General features: G+C 32.4%; 1 non-coding gene across 1 annotated transcript; it reads right to left on the bottom strand.

Annotated features, from left to right (window-relative positions):
- Nucleotides 1-236: 236 nt before the first annotated feature.
- Nucleotides 237-308, bottom strand: Trnae-uuc (transfer RNA glutamic acid (anticodon UUC)). The gene has a single exon. It is a non-coding gene; the product is annotated as a tRNA-Glu (tRNA).
- Between the last annotated feature and the right edge of the window lie 5,847 nt (nt 309-6,155).

Genomic DNA, 6,155 nt, shown 5'->3' with positions numbered 1-6,155 from the left:
AATGGAACAGCGATATATACAGTAAAAGTAGATGCGTATATCAGTCATTACACCGAAAATACTTAGCATTTACAGAATGTAAATTATGCAAAATGTTGTGGATTAATATGTGCAAAGATATCTAAGGTAGAAATATATACGTTTGATAATAATAATATATACTGAGAAAAAAGGTTCGATTTCGCTAGTTATACTTTTAAAAAATATGAATTTATTATAAAAAAATTAATCACCATTTCCCATACCGGGAATCGAACCCGAGCCTCCTGGGTGAAAGCCAGGTATTCTAGCCACTAGACCATATGGGATTTTTTGATTGTTAAAATATAAATATTTGTAACAATTTGCAATTATGTGGTTAAAAATAAATATTAACTTTTAGTATTTTATTACGCATAAAAATTTTAGTACGTGCTAGTTTCCGTGTAATTTTATTATACAATGCGAATTATGTCGAACTTATCGAAAAGCTAGTTTTTCATGGATTTTAATGACATTCTTTCTTTTTATTAATTTCTTGTGATATTAACGTAATAAACAAAAAATATGATAATCTGATGATCCAGATAAATATAGAGTACCATGTTTATTAAGAAAAAGGAGGCAGAAATAGGAATTCTAGCACTATCAAGTCTAATATAGATGTTTTGTCTCAATGTAATTATGATCACTATTATTATTATTACTATTATTATAAATTACTATTACTATTATTACAAATTACTATTATTATTATTACTATTATGACAAATTACTATTATTATTATTCTAATCTTTTTAAGACACCATATTCTCAGCTGAGTGAAGAAAGTTGAACAAAGTTTTCTAAAATCTTTTGAATATGAAATACAAGTAATAAAAAGAAAAATAAAACAGGTTCGTTGAACTCCAATGACTTTAGAAAACTAATTTAATTATTATTAAATTATAATTTTAAAATATTCACAATTCCAATTAATACCCCAATGAATTTACAAAAAACAAGTTCGTACTTTAATAAAAATTCAGTAAAACAAAACCGCAATAAATCAGTCACGTATGCCGATAAGATAAATTACGTTAATAATTACGCGCAACACTATACGTGAAATATTATAAATTAAAATCCCACGTCTTTTATTAAAAATTCGAATCGAAAATGAATTAACGAAGGAAATATTATTAAGCACGATTTCACGTTCTAACGAATTTTAATTTCCAGTTTGCCAATTATCCTGTTCGCCGCATTGATACCACAATGTGGCAATTAAGAAGTGCCATTAAGAGTCGATTAATTAATCAGATAAATTGTAACTTGTCAGAGTAATGGCAGGGAACCAGAATGACGGCCAGAAAGTAAATAATAAATTATGTTAACGGCGTAGAATTAAAGTCAGCGGTGGAATCGACTGAAAGAAGTACATCGAGTCATTTTCTGTAAGAACCCGTGAAAGGGGGGTTGCTGAAAAAGATAATGCATCTCTTTAATGAACAGGTGGAAAACTCGCGAGGGCTCGTAGATAATAATTAACGATGGAATCGCGCTCACAAATGTGGCAAGAAACGGAAATTAAATTGTACAAGAGAACGTGCTGTCTGAACATAATTATGATTCTCTAATTGGAATTCCTCGCGCCATATTGAAACTATTTTATAAGATCCATTCGGTTATTTCAAATATGCGTGTACGCGAACAAGTTTCACAAATGATTAACTTTCACAAACTTAAACTGTTGTATCGTTCGCTTGCTGCAATAATAACACAAATATTAAATGATAAGTATAAGAGACTTAGTAAAAGTATAAGAACGTCGTAACTCAATATCACAAAGCATCTGAAATCATTATTTTCGAGAATTTAAGTAGAATCGTTATTCTAACAAATTACTGATTTTTTACGATTACAGATGTTGACGATTGATTAATGTAAATTTATGAAGAGTAATATCTATTTACATATTTTATTTTAGAATAAAACTTAACCATAAATTTACTAAAAAAAGAAATTACACGAAAAGGAAGTAGTCTATGAGAAAAAGTAGCAAATAATGAAAAATAGATTTTTACAAATTCTAAATAAAAACATTATTATCAAAATTCCCATCAATTGAATTTGAAAAAAAACAAAGTACATACTAGATCCTTACATTCGTTGTATTTTCTAAAACTTCCTTCATTTTCTTTTCCTTGCAACAAATCGCTACATCTTAATGACTCATAATTCTAGTTAATAAATCGCATTTAAATCAATTTCTCCAGAACTCGAAATTTCTCGCCAGCAGCGTACAATTCTTATCAAACGTGTACCTGGAACGCATCTACGCGTCGCGCACGATTCGTTGGTCGTCCAATTAAGGGGTTGTAAACGAGATTCAGACGTCAGAAGACGAGACTGGAAGCGCAGCGCGGTTCTAGAGCCTTACATTCGTAATATTTTCTAAAAGTCCTCCATTTTCTGTTTCTTATAACAAATCGCTACACCTTAATGGTCCATAATTCTAGTTAATAAATCGCATTTGAATCAATTTCTATAAAACTCGAAATTGCTCGCCAGCAGCGTACAATTCTTATCAAACGTGTACCTTATTAAATTACACGAAAAGCAAGTAGTCTACAAGAAAAAACAGCAAATAATTATAATAATATTATCAAAGTTCCAATTAATTGAATTTAAAAAAAAAACAAAATACATACTAGAGCCTTACATTCGTAATATTTTCTAAAAGTCCTCCATTTTCTGTTTCTTATAATAAATCGTTACACCTTAATGGTCCATAATTCTAGTTAATAAATCGCATTTAAATCAGTTTCTATGAAATTGCTCGCCAGCAGCATACAATTCTTATCAAACGTGAACGTGGAACGCATCGACGCGTCGCGCACGATTCGTTGGTCGTCCAATTAGGGGGTTGTAAACGAGATTCCTACGTCAGAAGGCGAGACTGAAAGCGCAGCGCGGTTCTAGAGCCTTAGATTCATAATATTTCCTAAAAGTCCTTCATTTTCTTTTCCTTGCAACAAATCGCTACACCTTAATGATCCATAATTCATCAATTTCTATGAAATTGTTCGCCAGCAGCATACAATTCTTATCAAACGTGAACGTGGAACGCATCGACGCGTCGCGCACGATTCGTTGGTCGTCCAATTAGGGGGTTGCAAACGAGATTCCTAAGTCAGAAGGCGAGACTGGAAGCGCAGCGCGGTTCTAACCAGAAACTCGGTCGACGAGCTTAATCTAGCGGGCATAAAAAACGGATTTCGTCGCGATGTAAAATTCGCTGGGAGTTAATATGTAATGTGGCCGCGATGCGAGCCGACGATTACTCCGCTCTTTCTCTCTTTGCTCGCCATAATCGGTCAGTGACAAATTTACCGGCGATCCGAAAGCTTTTAGCGGGGAAACTTTCGCATCGATCGAGCTTATTTCGTTATCTTCTTGCTACGCCCGCCATGGAGATTTTATCACCGTGTTGCCTATATAGCTTCCCGATCCGCAGCTGGAACGTACTCGCAACGCGACAACGTGTACCACCTATCGACGATCGTTTGTTTTTTCGATAAAAAGAACAATCATTTTCTCGCAGTTTCACCCTTTTTCGAAATAATGACGAATTATTTGACGCGTGATTAGGAATATATTTTTTGGTTACAGCTTGAAAATACTGTTAAGCATGTTTTTCTTGAGTTTCTGAATTGGAATTGTTGTTTCATGCTTTCTGTTTGAAATGAAAAAGTAAGGGAAGTTATTTAGCTATGCAGAGTGAGTTATTTCAAATGGAACACCTAAATTTACCTGTAAATTTGTTTTTGTATAGAAGAATGGTGGAAACTACTTGTTAGATTTCAAATTTTGCTTGATACTAAAAAATGTTTGTTTCAAAGATTTTTTAAATAGTTTTCCAGTAAACTTTACTTGATACAATTAAATGACTCATCCTGTGTAGCTATAACATGTTATACAAGTGTAAGCTTCGTAATTAGTAGATGGAATTCATTATTCTACATTTTATGTTATTCGTGAATATTTGAGACTTGCTACTTTAAGAAACTGCCTCAAAATCTAGAAACGAGAAACATACCAGAGAAATTCTAACATCCACTTCCATTTTCTAATTTTAAATTAATCATTTAGCTATATTCAAAAAAGGAAAGCGTTTTTTCCAGAACTTCTTTGCCATCTTTTCCTTTTAATATGTTATTTAAAACAGAAGGTTAGATCGATAAAAATTATTTCTATGTGTGAGCTAGATTTTATACACTTTTAAAATTTAAATAAATTACTATCTATTTCTACGGAGATTTGTAGAGCAAATCTTTTCTCTCCCTCTCTCTCTCTTTAACATATTTATGCAATATTAGATATGACACGTGAAACTTGAAATTTCAATACATATGATACGCGATACGTCAATATATCTGATACATTAAGGAACATTAAAATTAATGTTCTAAAATTGCTCTATGCAAGGGTAATGAACATTTGCTCGAAAACTTTCAAGAAATTAATTTTTACAAGATTTTAGTCTTGAACGACGAAGTAGTGAATTTTTGAAAAGTGCATTTAACTACAAATAATGATTTTACAGTGAACTAGATACTTTTAAAATAACTGATATGTATGTCTTCTGCAATTTACATAAAAGTTCATTCAAATTGCTAAAATTCATTTGGTAATCGAAACCACAGAAGATAAAATTGCAAACATTAAGTTCTTAATAAACTCCATTTACCATTTAATTATGATATATTTTTATATCGTCAATAATCTTTTTAATTTCAAAAGAAATCAAGCACAAACACAGAAATTAATTTGCACAATTACAAATAATACTTTCCTCGAAACTGTCCTAAAACTATAATAGAATATTACACATCGTCTTCTCCCTACAACCCTTAAAAAAAACCAACATCACATAGGTTATTCTAAATTTACAAAAGGATCGAAACCTTACCAGATTCTGCAACATTTCAAAATTCTACATTGCCCAAAAAAAAAGAAAAATAATTTTCGTCACGCGTTCGAGCGACGAATAATGAAAACGCGAGGGCGAAAACAAACAGCGCGCGAAGCAAAATAACGGAGGAAGGTAAGGTTCCCGCGCGTAGGTAAAAGTCAGGGAAATACTTTCTTAGAAAGCGGATAAAAATGCGCGCGGTGCTTCCTAAATACGGGATCCGCCTTATACAGAACGATGCCTGACCGGGGCTCTCTCACAATATTGACTCTTGACCGTGAGTATTTATCCTTTTTTATAGTTACATATTTATCCGTGGGCTGCCCTTTTGTCGGCCGGATAGAGAAAGCCACGGTCCCGTGTCTCGAAACACGACATATAGACATAACTGCTTTATCTATATAGATGCAGCCATCCTACCAGCTGCATCTGCAGCCGCATCTGCAAAGTGAACCAGTAAAACTGGCTTCCCTTTCACGCTCAGAGGCGCAATCGTCGCCAGTAGACAAAAACCCGCGAGGAATCTCGAAATTTGTATCCTCCTCTCGTCTGTCATCCCCTTTATCGAGCATCTTCGAACGTGCCTGGATGTCAGCGTTCTTACACGCAACATATGTATTTTACCAATCAATCTGGCTGTTCGACTTAAGTAACTCACACTGTATAATAACGATTTCTTTTATTTTCATTCTCAAAATTACTTATCGATGCAGCTTGCAATGTAAATGGTTTAATTTTGCGAGAGAATAATAAGGATTTGTTGGATGGCATGACAATTTTGGTTTTTATTTTTCTAGAGAAGATTTTTGAGATTAGAAGAATTTGTTCAAAGTTGATGCAAGGAAAAAAATGTTTATTTAATTTTTATTTGTACTTTTTAGTTATTTGGTTTAAAATACTATTAATGGTAGAGAATCTCTTAGTTTTGTTTCAAAATGGCGATTACTTCTGTTGATAATATATTTCATAACTGTCTCTTTAATTACATTTCTTTATTTACTAAAAGTATCATCGCTTTCAGCTCCAAATATTAATTTAAACAATAGTGTAAATTAGGTTACTTTTTTTATAAGACAAATTGCATCCTATAAATTAAAAATCTTTCATAAAAGGACTATACTTAAACCAAGTCCCATTTCTACTATTTCTTAATCCAAAAAAGAAATATAAGATTTCACAAAATAGAATTCACAAATAAAAAGAAGCTATATGCCAATG

Source organism: Xylocopa sonorina, chromosome 12 (assembly GCF_050948175.1).
Source record: "Xylocopa sonorina isolate GNS202 chromosome 12, iyXylSono1_principal, whole genome shotgun sequence".
Classification (NCBI taxonomy): Eukaryota; Metazoa; Arthropoda; class Insecta; order Hymenoptera; family Apidae; genus Xylocopa; species Xylocopa sonorina.
The sequence above is the reverse complement of the archived record's forward strand: the minus strand, read 5'-3'. Positions and strand labels throughout refer to the sequence as shown.